The sequence below is a fragment of the Mugil cephalus genome, chromosome 12, assembly GCF_022458985.1.
Source record: "Mugil cephalus isolate CIBA_MC_2020 chromosome 12, CIBA_Mcephalus_1.1, whole genome shotgun sequence".
NCBI lineage: Eukaryota > Metazoa > Chordata > Actinopteri > Mugiliformes > Mugilidae > Mugil > Mugil cephalus.
Genome location: NC_061781.1, coordinates 25,757,169 through 25,775,354, shown reverse-complemented (window position 1 = coordinate 25,775,354; position 18,186 = coordinate 25,757,169). Strand labels below are relative to the sequence as shown.

Here is an 18,186-nt window from a genome sequence, read left to right as displayed (position 1 = left end):
TTTTGCCCATTCAGTGAAGTTCCTCTGAGGTCACGACTTGTGAGAAGATCTCAGTGTCTCAAACAGAGACATGATGGAGCAGACTGGTCATTTATGACTAGACGGGATGTGAGGACTAGTCACTGTCAGAAACCACTGGAGGACTCGCATGCATACCAAGTGTCTGACCAAATACTAATCGCTTTCTGCAGCAATCATCATGTCTGTATTTTAAATGTTAAAGAAGGCTGATTAAACCCACAGGTAAATGCTAGTGTGTGGATTATTTTAGCTGCAAACTGGACCTTTATAGAAGACAGTACAGACATAATTCACCTGTATGGGTAGTATGGTTAAGTTATCCATGCACAAACCCATCCCAGCCATCTGTGTTGGTGGGAGACTGTTGCTTTGTTTTTTTTTTCTCTATATAAGCCAAAACAATCAGAGAAGGGGCCAAAATTAAGAAATGACTCCAAATCACGAGCCAACCATGATGGAAATATAATTTAACAGATTTTAAAGGGACACGGTGAGATTAACAGTCCACAGTTTGGTTTCCTAACGTTATCTGTATGTTAAATTAGCATGCTAAGGGCTAAGGGACAGTTTCAGTGTCTCTGTGTTAGTATCTGTGCTAACCAACTGGTGTTTATCTCTAGTGGTGTTGTCATTTGTATTTTAGTAAGTTTTGTCTTTGCCGTGTGTGCTAGGCTAACACATAGCCTGTTGTCTGCTAACTGGTACCGCGTTACTACATTTACTACAAGAAAGTCTCTGTTAACATGAGTTTAGTATTGAGTGCTCTAATTCTTATGGCTGGAGCTTTTATGGGTCAAACTTACAAAGTGATAGAACGGATCTATGCAGATCTCTAAAGTTAGGGGCAACGCATTTACAGAAACGAACACTGGAAACGCATCTAGAGGTGATAGATAGATAGATAGATAGATAGACAGATAGATAGACAGATAGATAGATAGATAGATAGATAGATAGATAGATAGATAGATAGATAGATAGATCGATCCAGAGCATCCCACGAAAAGACTTTGATCCAGAACAAGCCTGAGCCTGCATGTTTGTGAGTGAAGTGGGGCTTTATAAAGGCTTAAAGTCGTTTGCATGGCCTCAGGATCTGCAGCACAGCTGTCAGACTGTTTGGAAATTGGCAGGCTGTTTACTGTATACCTGCTGATGCTGACAGGGCCTCAGACTTCACTTAGAGAGATGAAGAAATACTTGACCTCATACTTTTGGGCTTAATGTGACACACTCTGTCCCAGATACATCAAGGCATTAGCCGTGATGGAAGAGTTTAAATAGACTTTCCCGGATCTGCTTTGACTTTCACGTCTAAGACTGACTTCACCTTCCAATAAAGCACTTCTTCAGACCGCTCTTCTCAGCGAGGCACTCACAAATCACACCAGACAAATCTCTGTCTTTTCATCAGCTAGTTTAGAAAGCGCTGTATGTTCTCCTCATCCACAGGAAAGTGTCAGTGTAGACGAGACATTGACAGTTACTGGGAGATTAAGGAGGATCCTCTGAAGGACCACGTATTTTATAGACTGTAGCCGACCCCATATGCCCTGCTCAGATCTATTACTTAATACAAGCTCAGGCTTTGATTTTTATGTTTATGTAGGATTCTCATAATTTTATCCTATTTATTTATTGTAAACCATTGTGGGCTGAGCCAGAGCAAACTAAATAAAATAGCCCACATCCCGCTTCTTCATTTTATGTCCTTCAGTTCATATTAGGGGATTTGGGGGATTTCAGGGTGTCCTCATGCCGGTATAATCACTGCTGTAAGTCCTCTACATGGAGGCGTCCAGGGGACATCTCCAACAGGTTTCCTAACCACTAAGCTGCACCTTTAAGGATTCATCGGTTGTACACAGAGGTTCGTCTCCAATTAAAATTCTTTTGCCAGGCACAAGGGTCATAGTGTTATGGATGATGGACGTACGTTTTGGTCGCTTGTGTATGTGAGCTCATATTCCATGGAGAAAGTTCAGAATGTTAATTGGAGACAACTCCAACACAAGTGAGTGACAGAGACAGAACAGAGTAAAAACAGTCATTAAGGGTTGAACTGTATGAAAGCTTCTAAACGAGTCCCTGCAGCATAAGATGAACAGTTTGATAGAGTTTGTTGTCAAATACCAGGAATATATTTTTAGTTATTTATTGGTGACGCTGTTTGATGCTGTGGTAACCACAGACGTTCTGGCACAAACCTTTTCAACTCTGTAGGTCACCTTTGACTTGACACTACGAGCGTCTCATTCCCATTGATCGTATGTGTTAACAGTCTCAACGCTGAAGCTTCCAAGAATAAAAAACTGCTTGTCTAGTTTTAGGACTTTTTTTCTCCACGCTGCACATGTGCATTGGTGTTTTAGTAAAGAAAAAACTAAAAACAGACGCAACCCTGGCTGTGATTTAATTTGCACCCTACAGACTTTTTCCACCATGATAAACCCATTGATACAGTAATTAAGTTTATATTTAGAAAAATCCAAGTGAACCTTACTCCACACAAAAGCCCATCTATGAACTAATGTTAAGCTACAACACGTAGCTCTACATATGATCAAACGTTTCATTCCTCATCTCAGTTATATGAGCTGTCTGAACCTTTCCCTTCCATTTTAAACCATACTATGCACAGAACGATGCCCCAATTAGAAGTATTTGGTGTAATAGCAAGACCAGCATTCGTCCAAACCCATGTGACCACAAGCCAGGGAGTGATTCTGCATACAGAGGCAGAAAATGTCCATGGCTCATAGAGCTCGGGTAATAAAGTCGTCTCCCCTTACAACGCACTGAGGATGAGGTCGAATGAACTCCATAGTCTCTGGGAATAAGAATATAGGGAAAAAAAAATCACCTTCGGGCCCAACCTTCTTTTTAATGTACAGAACAAAGTAAAATGGTGCTACTGCTTTTTTCACGATGTTAACTGAAGTCAGGACTTCTCACCCTTTTCACATCACAGGGATAATGACTACGTATAAAACTAATGAATGTGCTGTGGTGATGTCACACTTTTATGAGGATGTGAGCCTTTTCTTTCCACAGCCGAGGGGGAAGTTAAAAAAAAAGAAACCATCATGGCCGCCTTGTTCCAGTTTATAAATGGGAGAACTACCCCCGTGTGTCTGGTGAGTCGGGGTCTCCTCCAGCCCGGCCTGGAATGTACCAGAGTCATTTATCACACTGGTTTGTGACTCAAGAGGGAAAATATATATATCATTGTCTTAGGGGGGAAAAGTGAGATCCTATCATCTTAAAGTGAAAGAAACAGATTCTGATTCGTTATAAAAGGGAGGAAATAAAAGTGAAACCTGAAACTGCGTCGTAGCTGCAGCCTGATAGTAAATCAGGATCACACACCAAACATCTAAAAGTTATCACCTCAGCCTCCCTTGACTCCTGTGACAACAGTATCTGTTTGCCTTTCAATATTCTTTGCAACATGCCTGCTGCGTGCCTGTGCAGACACCCCTTAATGCATATAGAAGCTTCAGCCTCCTCTATAGAGCTGAGTGATGGAGGGGGAAAGTCGGCCCCAGGCAGGTAAGATTACAAATAGCTGATAGGTGAGTAATGACAGGCCTTCAACAAGTTATTTATTCATCCATGTTGGGCTGCAGTCAGTCAGTACAGGGAGCAGGGAGTGTTCGACCCTGCCTGCAGGGAAGTGTGTGTGTCTCTTTTGTCATCTTTTTTTTCTCTTGTAACTGCGAGGCACTGATGATGTGTGTCGTTTCTGAGCCAATAATCCGCGGAGCACACTTTCCTCATCTTGTAGTGACTTGTAAACGAACTGAAAAAGAGAGAAGCGTTTATCTTTCATGCAGATAAAGGAGATTTGGAAGTTCACCTTCCTGATGTTGTGTAGGTCTCCCTTGTGATGTTGTCCGTGGGGGCCTGTGGGTCCTCTGTGGATCATCTGGAGGCCAGGTCAACACCTCCTTCTGTTCTTCATGTTCTTTGTTGAGTTGTTCTCCTGCTGCAGATTATCGATGTCATTTACTCCTCCTGTCAGAGGTTTTAATGTTGTGGCTGATCGCTTTATATAACTTTTCGCTTTGTGATGTAAGTGCCCAAGGAATCAGTGGTGTGTTCATTTTGCAGAACCATATTTGCAGACATTTGCCTGCCATTAACTTTGCAGCATTGTCACATATTGCATTATATTAATCTTGAAATGAAAACGAGAAGAAACTGGATTTTAAGTGATAATTTACAGCGTTTGTTAGCAAAACACAAAGAGTCGAAAACACCAAATCTCTGCCTGTTCAACACCTCAGCAGTTTGTGGGATGTAAGTGATTTGAAGAATTCGCAGTCGGTTCCAGGATTTCTGAGACGCCAGTTAAGACAAAGGCAGATGCTCAGACTGTTTCTTTGTTTAGTAGCTGCCTTTCAGAGTTAAATGCTTCAGACTAGTGCGTCTTGACTGGTGCACATCGGCTCTTGTGCCGTAACCTACACAGTAAATTCAAACTCGGGAATCATTTGGGGTTTACAAGGCCAGTTGGCTCTGACGCTGGAAAAATCCAGTTTGCTCCTTTAGACTTCTAGATATGCCTGCCTCATCAAATCTGAATGCACACTGTCCTTTCAGATGCTGCTTGCTTAATCCAATTAGACAGTAATCTGAGAGCATCTGCTTCTTTTTTCCTTTTTTTTCAGGCAGCATGGGATTTGTTCCCAGGACGTGTCATGTTTCCTGGGTTCATTTCATGGCTCTAGGTAGCGGACGAGACTCCCACTTTGTAACGTGCTGTTCTGCGGTTCTCTCGTCGAAATAAGGAGCAGGATTGTGTTATTTCACTGCAGCCTCTCCTGGCTGTGCGGTGCATCGTGTTTATTTTGTTCTCAGTCACTTGCTTTGCTTGGCACCAAACCTCTCCGTTGTTTCATCAGAAGACAGTTTTCCTGTTGGTGTGAAACTTGCGTAAATGTTGCTACTGTTTTAACCCTCCGTGCTGGAGTCTGTTCGTCCCATTACACCGGAGAGGCTGAACTGATTTACACGCTGATGCCTGGGCCCAACACGTCTCATCTGGTAAAGGTTGAATCAGTTTACCTCCTGCTAAGTATGTTCAAGTGCTGAGTCACATTCCTGAGAGTGTGTGCTGGGATGTCCGGGGTTAAAACATGGCGCCTCCCCAGCTGCTGGACTGTTGCGGGGTTAGTGTGGGATGTGTGCTGCATGTGGAGGATGTCGTATAAGCTCCATTTTAGGAGCAGCTGGCCACCGTCCAACGCTGCACTTCCTGGATTTGACCGATGATCAGCATCATGTCTGTCCACTTTTTCCAGCGGCCCACCCTCAAACTGATCTAATCTGCCACCAGTTTTAGTTTTTTCCACTTTTTTTTCATCAGCACTAGGGCTGTATAAGAGCGACATGACAATGGACCTAAATGTTGTTATGAGACTCCACAATTTCCCCAGTTTTTCTGGCTGCCAGACAGGCTGGTAACTCAACACCTTGTTTAGCCTTGTTTAGCCCATCAGATACGAGGCTGTGCCACACGGTGCGCACCATCATCTGGACGGGGGTAGTTTGACGCTGTTTACACAGCTCCTCTCTGGCAGCCGGCCATGTTTTCCTTCTACGTGGATGTGTCTGGCTGTGTGTTTATGCAGGAGTCGGCCCTTTATTCTAGCATCCCAATAAACCTCGTCAAGATGCAGCAGATGCTTTGATGCACAGCTTATGTGTGTGTGTGTGTGTGTGGTGGGGAAATAAAATCACAATTTAAAGTTGCATTGAGCGTTTGTCACCAGCGTCCCCTGTAATTTGGGTCCGCTCATAAAATACACTGAGGTCAGAAAAGGTTTCTTGTTAAGCCTGGACTGACCTCAGCAGATGCTTTAAATACGTCACAGCTACAAAAAGCAGCTCAGTTTATCAGTCACGACGCTAATAGAACTGATAACGCTGCCATATAATAGTACATTAAATTATATCATTAAAATGGAAGTTTAGTTTGGTTCTTTTTTTCAGCTGGTTGTGCTTTTCTGCAGCTCCTCATTCTACATGGACATTTATAGTTGGATATTGCATATTGTTAATCATCTATGGCTACTATCATTGTACCATATTTACACTTGGAACAGTACAGAAAAAGCTGGTTTTATTATACTACATTTATTCACACATGTCCAATGTCCCTGGAAAGGGGACATGCACTAGAAATGAAGATAATGTCATTTAATTCTACATATAATACTACATGATGATAATAATGATGGAACCATGTGCTGCAGTGATGAACTCTGATCTGCTGTTCTATCAGTGGTGCTGAATTCACACCTTCCTGTTTCCTAGTTTCATTATATAGTATATCAGCACTGGCACTGTTTTAACACTTCCAGGGAAATCGCTACAATAAAATGTGTTTCACATGATAAACTAGTTTTGTTAATAACTGAAGGAGACAAGTCAACAGGCCGATCAGTTATTTAGTTGTTAGCTTCTCAAACCGTTGGGGACTTGGTGGGAGCTGAAGCAACACGGACGTTGTTTGCCAAGTGGTGCATTGTGTCAGGGTTCTTCTACTGTTCTAATCTCTGCATTGTGCGGTTCACCACAGGATTCTTTTTCTTCTCGTAGTGGGGGTGCTGTTCTACTTCTCCCACGCTTCGGTTTGATTCAGTTCAGTTCAGTTTACTTTTACCGATAAAACTCGCAACTACTTTTGGTTATTTGGAGCTACACACTCAATCTAAGTCCATTCAAACGGTCGGACTGCGTCTTTAAAATCTTCATTTGTGTGGAACCAGACTCCCAAGAGGAATGGCTTTCATCATCTCTACATTCGCAGACCCAGTCCTGCCAACCTCCTTTCTGAATGTTTTTGGTTTCACTGAGCACCATTTTCCAGCGAAGGATAACCGTAGCAAATCATGATTTACACATGTACTGGGCTCTTAAAGGGAACATTCAACACTTTCATTTCTATTCAACCTTGTGCAGTACATCTTCACACATTCAGCACTTGCTGCTATAAAAATATATTTTATAGTTTTTGTATATTTTCAGTATTTTTTAGTATTTTAACTTTAGCTTATAAATCTTTGTAATGTTTGTTTGTTTTTGGATGTACTTGGGTTCTTTTTGCACTGAAATGGAGAAGTACACGGATTATGACAATAAAAGTCATTCTAGTTTATTATGTTAGATGGTAAGTTACCATTAGAGACACAACAACCTGAACGGAAAAAAAAATAGGTTAAAAATAACCACCAAGACAGTTGTTCCCGAAGCAAGTAGAGCTCCCCCTGGTGTCTGTCTGTGGTACAGGTCATAAGTTCCACCCCTTCCAGGTTAGTGGGCGGGTCTTGGGCCTGTCATACTGACACATTTCAAGTGTTTTCGTTTTAGTTATTTGACGCTGTAGAAACAGGATGTGACATCATGAAGATGATCAGTTGCCATGCCAACCGCTCCATAGGGCATTCCTGTAGAAGTGTGGAAGTAGGAAAAACCATAAAAAAATAAACATATACAGTATATTATCCAATGTTGCTTAGTAACTGGCCTGAATGAAATGGATTGTTAGCTCAGTCCATGGATTTAAGACGTGGTTTCGTCTTCATCTATATTATGATCAAATAACCAATCACCTGTGTTTGTCTTGTATGGCTCAAATAATAGCTGCTGTATGGACGACTTCATAGACAAAACAACATGAATGCTAACCAGCGTTGACACACGTACAATAATTATCTTATTTGTACCTGTACTATTCAATTAAATTAAATTCAGTTTTATTTATTTAGCACCAATAACAATACAAATGCTGCAACCTCCAGAGCAGCCTATTGATCTTTACGATCAGTAATTCCAGACATCCCATAATGTACTCTTTAGTACATGAGTGTTAGCAAACACAAACAGTGCTGATAGTGTATTTGAAGGCTGCATTGTAAGCGCTACTATATGGTCTGTGGTCATGTTTTACTGTAGCTGATGTTCCTGGGCAACGTCACATCGGGTATGTACGATGTTCTTCCTCAAAAAATGATCATTTTAACATTCTGGTACGACAACTTGTCATTTCCCATCTGGCAACACTGATGCTAACCACAGTGATGAGCCACCAGAGGTGATTAATCACAGTGTGGACACGTTTTCAGGGATGACAGCTTTCCCTCCAGATGCGACGGAATAAAACATGAAGATGGTGTTTGGCCGACATGTGTGGAGGAGCGAGCTATGACTTGCATCAGGCAGGAAGTCTGTGCACAGGTGAAATTAATAACCTCCATTAAATTCAAAGGAGAACTCGAGAAGGCGTGCATTTTAATTTTTGATTTAATAGCTAAAGAACTTGAGTTATCCCACAGCATTATCAGGAGCCAATGAACGTTAGCATGTTTCCGGCCTGACGGTATGGCTAACAGGTTCCCTTGTGTCAGGTGGCCAGAAACATGCTAACGTAGAAGCTAAACGTTCACCAGTTAAAGCTTCCAGCTCTGTTTGTCTGCTTGACCCGAGATCAGGATAAAGTTGAGTGGTTCAGGACTGTGTCAGGAGAAGGAAGTTGTTTAAGGGGAAATCTTCCAAGTGTCATTTCCCTTTGTGAGACCTGTAATCTCTGGACAAACAGCTTTGCCCCTGGGCTGCAAGATCTAAGCCTCAGGTCATGATGGAGCCAGAATAAATATCCTGGAGGATAAATATGCACCCGAGGAAGCATCTCAGAGTGATTACATCCTTCTAAGTTCACCAAACGTTCTCAGAGTAGATTCTTGTTCTGCTGTGAATGAACTCGGCTTTTAATATCAGTTCCACACCAACAAGCTGAGCAACAAATGTCTGAACACGTCTTCCTGTTGAACAGATAAAGAACATTTAGACGCCGTTTGTCTTGTTAAGCTGATGGAAAGACCAGAACTATGGGGGGTAAAACCAAATCAAATTGAAAAAATGAACCTATTAGGTGGCATCGCTGCTGCCATGGGAACGAACACAGGCCTGGAGTTTTCTCTTCTCTCTGCCTTTAACGCTGGAAACGGTTCCACTGGATCTTAACCAGCTGTGGAGCATCTGCCTCGCAGACATTTTTAAACAGAGTGTCCCGCCACTGCAATAAGGTCGGTCACATAATCTGTCCTCCAAGTTTCACAGGGCGTTGTTTGACAACCAGTCGCTAGAAATTCACCTGAAGAAGGAAAGTTTCCTTCCTTTTTTTTAATTTTTTTTTTACAGCTTTCAAGCTGTTTTTTTTAATGCATTGAGTCACTCTTAAACCACTATATATGGGGTGGCTTCTTATATTTAAAGTTAGGCCTCCCTCTAGTGGAGTGAAACTGTATTACACATTGGCACCTTTTGTCTGTTTCACTGATTCTCAGTTGACTTTTCTATATATACTTATTTTATGGAAAAACGTTTCAGATGAAATTATTAAGTTTAAAAACTGGATCATTAGAAGCTACACGTTACTGTGACAGTCACTGCATTTACACGCAGCTGTTTAATAAAACCGTCTCGTCTCCAAATGATAAATATAAGGTTTGCCCCTAAAATAAATTCTGTCTTGTTCATTCAAACCAGGCAGGTTCATGCAAGAGATGAAAATCAAGATCTGCAACAACACCGTGCTGACATTCTGAATAAAGATATCAGCTGTAACAGAAAGAGCTCAGACCCGTCAGCGTGATGAGGAGAAAGACTTGTGAAGGTTTAACATCAGTTACTGAGGAAGTTGTGTTACTGTCACACAAAAAATAACTAAATACAGCTTTAATTTTAACACGGTAACGTAATTTGCTTTTCAGCCAAGCTGACGTGAGTCACGTGTCAGATTATCTGGATCGTGCTTTAACTTGAATGAATAGAACTGAAAGGTACCAGATACACAGCTGTAAATGTAATCGTGTGCAAACTGGACATGCAGGACATTTAAAACCAGGTCTCTCAAGGCCTCATGCATGAAGTAAAGATGATGGTGGCACATGCATCGTGGTCCAAACTAAATTATTACAACGACCAAACACAAAGTGAATCACAGTGAATTTCAGGGTCTTGGGCCTTAGAACAATAGACGTAAATAATTAATAACAGTTTTCAGCTTTGAAAACACAATAAAACAAATCTGAACAACAATGTATGTGGTCCACTGATGATGACTAACATATCAACATTGATTAATGTGTATTGGCCCAATTCAGTAAAGTAATAATAATGATAAGCTGTTTTCTTTGGTTGTAACTTGACCTTAACATTATGTTAAAGTGGAACCACTGCATGAAAATCCGGCTACACATGGACATGAACTCTGCACAGAACCGTGCTCACACATCATACGATCACAAACACGTGTGGTGTCACAACCGGCTGAAAGCGTTTGGTGCAGACTTTGCTGCAGCCCTGAATTTTGAATAAGTGGGAGGTTTTGAGCTCTTGTGTGTTTCAGAGAACGTCTGCTTCTTGAAGCATGTCCCATCCCCTTCTCTGCGTTTAAACCAGGCACAGTCTGTCATAAATAATGTTTATTTCTAGCCTGATGCAGATGATGCTGAAGTTGAGTCTGGGACGAGTCAAGGAGGTGACACATTCAGATAACAGAGGCTCTGCTCCCTGTAAATTAGCAAGTCATTCTTATCTGAGAGCTGATGAACACGAGGCAGGACGCTGATAACATGTTGCAGAACGATGGCTTTTCACATCTGAGATGTGGCCCAGACAAAATGCTTTAGATAAAAATACAGCAGGATGCTAACAGTGTCCTGAGGAAAGGAAACCTTCCTGACTTTAGATCCATGCTGGAAGCTGGAAGTCCTTCTCATCTGAAATGGAACAATGGGCTTGAATAATACTGATGCTACAGTAACATGAGGTTTATGCTGCTTCTCCTCCACTTAAAGCTCAAACCAAATGAGCAGGACTTTACATAGATATAAGCAGCCGTCCATCAGGTTTGAGTATTATCAGCCATCAGCTAAGTCCCCAGAACAACTTCCAGCCCCATTAGAAAAATATGGCCAATGATTCAGCCCATGCAGAGCATCGATCAACTAAATGAAATTAGGAAAATTACCACAGACCAAGAGTTATATAATGCTGGGATTTATGGGAAGTCTTTTTTTTTCCTCTTTATAATAATAATAATAATAATAATAATAATCCACGAGTGTCCAGTTTCTTTGTCTGTGGGTTATTTCTGAAACCAGTGCAGACCAGTGATGTTAGATGTTGTTGGTTGTCCTCCACGGTCACGTGGTCCCGCCGAGCATCCTTGGCACATCCAGGAGGCTGCGTGGCGCGTCTCTCCACCAGGTCACAGCGTGGACCAGCTCCACCGTGGCCGCGCACAGTCGCAGCACCTCTTGCTTCTCGTGGCCTGTTTTTTCCTCGCTACAGCCGGACTCCCCTCTGAAACCGCAGGTATGTAAACGCAAACGCGATCGCGTGGAGTTGCGAGTGGGCAACTGCGCACTGGCATCAGAGAAAATGAAGGAAACGACGCTGAGTCGCTGCCTGGCTGCTCGCTGTGCAACAAAGACGCGCATCATGTGTTTCCGTAAGTAAATGGAAGCGTGTGAAATGGTTCACGTTGAGACACGCAGCCGCGCTGATCGATGCCGAGGAGCGGTGCAGGCGCCGTGTCGTGTTCGCCACCAGAGGCGAAAGGCTCCGAGCTCCGTGTTGATCGTGTGCAGGTGTCTGATCGGAGGCGGTGGCTCCGCTTCCACTTTGTTCGCGGTCGTTCTCGTGCTGCAGCGTTTTTTATTATCGCCCGTGTTGCAGGAATATACGTTTGCATCCAGCGCGAAGAGGATCGAGAAGCTCAGTAGATGAAACGTGAGTTCAGTGCGAGGCTGGAGGTGGCTGAGGTCAAATAATGACTCAGCATTAACCAATCAGTCTGCTGGGAAGAGTAAACAAACCGAGGCGCCCTGGAGGATTTCCAGAGAAACCTGAAGGGTTAAAGAATTCTCTGATTTATCCTGATGAGCTGAGGTAACCTGACACATTTCAGCCTTTATGCTTCACAAATAAGGAATTTCAGAATTGAGTGCATGTATTGATTTTTGTAGCACTTACGCCTGAGCAGGAGGAGCAGAGTGGAGCTTTAAAGGCGGTGTAAACAACACCATGTCTGACATCAGTGGCGTTTTATGGGTTTGATCCCATCTGCTTTGGATTTTATTACTGTTCCAGGTTACACAAACACATATGATTGGATGTTTGTGCTTAAAGACACAGTTGAGCCCAGATACATCAGCATAATAAACATACCAGGCTACTGAACATTTTATTCACACTACAGTCAGAGGTGACCCCATGCTGCCTCATTAGTCATGTGACACATGTCATTGAGGGGATGTACTGTAGGGTGGTCATAGGTTTGATGTTTTTAGTGGCAATGGACCAAAAGGTTTGTTTATTTATTCATTTTTTCTGAGGCCTCAAACACTTGATCTTGTTTATAACCGTATATATTTCATAGATTTGGTTTCCAGTGCAATGGATCTTGATTTCATTTTGTCCGGAGCAGCTTTGATGACCATGAATACTTGTGTTCACGTGCTGTTGCTTGAATAAAATTATACAGGACTCACGTCACTTTTGCTAAACACATTTTGCAGAGTCCTCCAGCTGTTATGTTCTGTATTTAAAGTAGGAAAGAAGAACTTGCAGCTAGCTTAGCTTTAGCCGTGACTAGTACTACAGTCCTCCCAGTGAATCTACACGAGTCACACGTTCTCCAACCAGAAAAAATCTGATGTCTGAATGCAGGTTTATCAAGGGAACAGGTTGGTTCTAGCCCAAGAACATGGTTCTTAGCACGCTAACTAGCAATTTGCTAACTACAACTAAACACAAAGTACTTTAGTTTTCGGTCACAAACCAAAGTATTGGGGATATTTGGACCTTAACCATTTCTGCTGTTACTGAGCAATGTTGTCAAACAGCGCTAACACAGAGAGACAGCAACCATTCATACACATGCACACAATCAGATTAGCTGCACAGAGTGATCTGGTTGGCATGCGTGTCTGTGGACTGAGTGAGGACGTCTGAGTACCAACACAGGTTCAGGGACATGATGCACAACCTGCACAGAAAGTTCAAACTCACCTGCTTGTTGTGAGGACACAGTCCTGACCACCGTACCACCGCGCCGCTGCTAGCTGACATCTTCCTCCAAGCTACAGAAGTTAACGGTTAGAAGGGTGAGGAAAAGTCATGGGATCAGTACGTTTCAGGAGCCTTTCAGTGAATAGAAATGATGGAGCATTCTTGTAGCGAGGCCAAAAGTTCAACAGTGACTTGTTTTCTTGACTTTCAGGATCAAGAGCTTGAATTATTGTGAAGAAAAGAGGAATTTCATGCAAATAGCAGTTCCAATGAAAATGTTGAATCACTAAGATGTTGCAGGAGAAATGTACATTTAGCAACAACAAGGATTTTTTCTTTCATCGTTTCACTCTTAGTCTGTAGGATCATGTTGAGATTGGAGTCTTTGTAGTACTATGAGACAGATATATGGATGGATATGATGGATGATAGGACAGGATGAAGCTAAGCTTTTCTTCTCTATATCAGGTTATTACATGAATAAAACAAAAATCATTCATTATTTTGGGCATTCTGAACATTAAATGTAATTAAGATCATTTCTGTGTAAAATTGTTTTAAAATGATCAAATTCAAAGTACTTATTTATTGGGTAAAACCTATATTTGTTTTTAAAATGTGTTTTATTATTTCTATTTCCTCCTCCATATCATTCAATATTCAAACCCTACAAACTGAAATGCACATCTTTTTCAGCGTGGTCCAGATGAGGGAGGGGGGTTTTTAATTTGTGTTAAATCACACGTGTTGCTACTTTTTTCAAAAAATCTTTGAATGTTTTTTTGGTAAGAGGTCATTCCAAGCAGTTTTAAAATGTACTAGGAAGATAGATAGATAGATAGATAGATAGATAGATAGATAGATAGATAGATAGATAGATAGATAGATCATCATTACACAGAGACAGGAGGAATTACAGCAAAAAGGGTCATAAAATAAAAAGATGGAGCCCTCATCTCTCTGGGTTTGCTGCCCACTTGTCTCTAAATATAGATCTTTACATGACGAACTAACGCTGCTGTGTCTGTAGTGGTTTGATCTGGCTCCGAGTCGGTGGAGTGGTTCTGGGATAGATGTGTCTCCAGAAGACGGCGATGACGCTGGTGGTTTTTGTAGCGTCGGCTGTCGTGTGAGGCCACACTAAGTACTGAGAAGAATCAGCGGCGCTACAGACGGAAACATGTGACTTAACAGTGGAACTGTGGTTGGCAGTAACTCGTGATCTTCCGCTCTCCCTCTGGACTGTATGTGAAGTCCTGTCCATGCTGACGGTGTGGACTGTGAAACTCTGCAACATGTCCCTGCACCAGAGCCAAGACTAATAGTCGCTCTGTGCTTAGTCCAAGTTTATCAACCTGTCTTATTTTAGATCCTTTATTTACGGAAACATTCACACACAATATAATCCACCTCCTCTGGCAACAATAACCTGTTGAACATTTAAAGCTGCTTTTTTTTGTGACGCCATCCTTTCAACTTTTTAGATTCATAAACTGAATGTCCATTTGTGTTTCTTTACGTTTGTGTGTACGTTTGATACGTACGTACGTGATGAGCTGGTGTAGCTGTTGGGTTCCTTCTGCAGAGCTTTGCAGGGACCAGTGGCTGTAGAGGTCAAGTAGGATCATTGCTACCGTGCAGTGACCGCAGGCTGAGGTATAAATAACCCGTCTCCGCTCATAAAGGCAGTGAAGACATGTAACGTATACGTCCCTGTTCAAAGGCAACTTACCCACCGTTAACTAGCATTAGTGTTAGCATGTTGTTCCTCATAGATATATAGAAATATGTCAAATAAAACAGCTTTTTTCTTTATTTTAAAGAAGAGTCAAGAGTTTAATGGTGAAAGTATAAACAGTAGCTACATTACATCTGTTCATTATTATAATAATATAAAAATCTGATCATTATTTACTTGATTTACATGTTAAATTATTGGTTTAACAAGGCCTTTGGAATTCAAGTGTTTATATTCATTTTGCTAAAATGTCATAGAAATGCTTTTTTTTTTTACTTTTAGGAACTAAATACAAACCTAGTCATCATTTTATATGCAGCACAGTAAAAGTGGGTATACGTGATTTTACAGGAGCCTGAGATCTCATTCTGAATGATACATTATGACTGTTTGTTTATATGCTGCCATATTTCCACATGATTGTTATAAATCATATTCATTATTCATTTTTCCTCTAACACTGAGTTCCTGTCCTGTGATGCATTAGGTAATAATCTTAAATCATCTGTAGGACATGAACAACTATCCAGTAAACTAATGTACTGAGCTGCATATTTACAGTGGTGTTTAGTAAAGAGCATTAATGTCTAAATCTTTATTGACTGGGGCAGGAACCTCAGTTTGGCGTCTATCTATAGCCTCATTTGTAAAGTGCTGGGCTGAAGCAAAGTGCCATTAGAGACAATGATGTGCTACGGTTACCTTGATTAAATGATGTGCAACAAACACCAGGCAGCTGAAAGATGACCACACAAACATCTTCTGTGCTTTAACCCTCAACTCATCAAATAGCTGAAGCTCAGAGCCAATTAAAACCGACTCCGCTAACGAACGACTGTTTGAAACGATGCAGGGAAAGTCGAGTCGAGTGGCCGATGATGTCACACATAACAACTCATTAGAAAATGATGCTTTACAACAATGGAATAAATTTTATTGACCTGAATACGCGTTGGAGCATCTCACACAAAAGAAGCTACAGAGACTTTTCTGCAAAGTAACTGAATCCTGAACAGGAGCTACTGTCGACCATAGACCACATCAACACCATGAACACACACACAAAAAAGACAGGATAATGAAGCTGGGACAAATAAAGTGTTATATCTCTGAAGCCTTTAGTGTTCGATACCATTGATTTCCTTTCTGATCCCATACTGAGTAAAATTCTGGCTGGTATCTGCTGGTATCAGCTGGTATCAGATACAGATACTTTGTGTAAATACACCCTAACTCTAATGAACCTAAAACCATAGCTTTCACAAGGTTTGTTGTGTTGCCACAACTCAATAGTTTAGTTACTTTCCACCGTGTTTCTACATCACCTCCAATGACTGAAGATTCAGAAGGTCTAATAACTTCAGACATGAATTCACCATCAGATTTCTGCTGATTTGCCGTCAGTTAACGGACTCGTTGAGAGGATTAGCTCCGTTCCTCTGATTCCTCTTCACATGAGTGTGCTTTGCAGCAGTACTAGTAGCTTTTTAGTTGTATTTCAGGAGGGACAGTTCACAAACTTCACCTGTCTTCTAGGAGGCGTCCATGATGTTATTGTCATGTGATCAGCAACTCGTCGACTTCCTGCTTGAAGCGTCACGGGACAATAATCACCTGAACTTCCAGGGTTCAGCACTTTTCATTTCCCAACATCCATTATTATGATGCATCATGATACATTTACAGTCATATAGTTATATCGTGTAAATGTCTAGAAGTATTAATTTACTCCTGAGGCCATAGAGGTGGAGGTGTCACCATTTAGGAATTCATGTGTTGATTGTTTGTGACGTGTTCAAGTGAAACAATCAGTCAGGACTGAGGCTAAAGTTATTTCCATCTGCACATTGTTGGTTGAGTCTTTGTTTGGTCCAGATTAGAAAATGGTGAGATCCACTTTTATACCTACAAATATTTATATCGGTGTTCTGCCTCAAATTCACAGAAAACTTTAGTCATTGTTGATGTTTTCACATAATTCAAACAGGACTCGTGCCGAGTAGAAAGAATCCTGACTGAGGGTATTTATGAAGTTAAGGTTAAGTTTTCCGCTGTGCCCAGTAATCTGTGTAAATGTTTCTAAACAGGCTTAGAGTAGTCGCACCAATCTGACATTCACATTCGTTATATAATCACCTGTAATATGCTTCGTCTTTACTTCTCAGACGCTCGTGTTTAAACTAAAGCCTGCAGCCTTGGAAGGTTTTATTTTTCAGATTTCAGCCGATGCCACCACCCACTGTGTCGCTCATTTACGTCTGTCACTGAACCTTCACGCCCTGAAAAGACCCAACCATTCACAGCTCTCTGATTACACAGCCTGTGTGAAGGGGTGGGACATCTGATATTACTGCAGCCGGGTATTAACCTGTACAGGCTCAGGCAGGAGATGGGCTGGTTTGCTCAAACAAAGTCCACTACAGTTATTTATTTATTTATTTTTTCATGCATAATCACGTGTTCACAACATTTTCTGCTGGTTGAGAGAGAAATTAATGCAGTAGATTGACTGAGGATGGAATATTTTACTGTGACGATGAGTAAATGTTGTAGAATAATCTCACACTAGTAGTAAAACAGGTTTTCATGGCCCCGTGTTAGCGCTGACAACTGATGTGGAAATCTGGGGACATTTACAGCTCGGAGATTAAAATAAATAAATAAATAAGAACTAAATGTTATTGGGGTGAAATGAAGAAACAGGGACAATTACAGTTTCATTTATTTTGACATATTTATTGGTATGTAAACAGCTATGTCTGTAACATCAGTAGTGACACGGCCGGCTACCGTAATAACCGTAATAAATGTAATAATTGTGCACATTTTTTTTCTTATTCATAAAAAGCTGAAATTGGGGACATTTGTCTGAGAATGTCCTGATGCAGTCGTGTCGTGTGTTTAGAAGCACTGCACTGAAAATGGTCTCTATCTAGATTTGATACGATTTCTGATACTGGGTTAATAATGTCATTTTATTATTTTATTTTTTTACAGAATGACCTTGCAGACAAATTAGGAATGAAAGAGATTCCTTTAATTATTTCTCAGACAAAAAATACATTTCTGGGGTAGGATGTAACTTCAAAACACAAACTAATGATGCATATTTAATTAAATAATTTATGCATATTTGAAAACCATTTATATTTAGACATAAAAACTACAAATTATGTCGTCTCTTTAACAAATTAAAGACAATCCCTCTTTATTTCTCTGATGTAGCATAAACTGTGCAATGTCCTCTTCTTTAAAGGGCAACTGAAATTATAATTTATCTCAACAACAAACAACAAAACAATACAATAACATTGATCTTAATAGTTGAAGCGACAGCCCCA

The 18,186-nt window shown here is 41.1% G+C and overlaps 1 protein-coding gene across 3 annotated transcripts in view; it reads left to right on the top strand.

Moving 5' to 3' along the window:
• Positions 1-7,253: 7,253 nt before the first annotated feature.
• The window catches only part of slc4a3 (solute carrier family 4 member 3), a 60,084-nt gene continuing 49,151 nt past the window's right edge, over positions 7,254-18,186 (top strand). For 2 of the 3 annotated variants that reach the window (XM_047600832.1, XM_047600833.1), the window contains exon 1: positions 7,254-11,985. The gene's annotated coding sequence lies outside the window, so the exon portion shown is untranslated. The remainder of the gene's footprint in view (positions 11,986-18,186) is intronic. The other variant, XM_047600831.1, reaches the window with a different exon arrangement.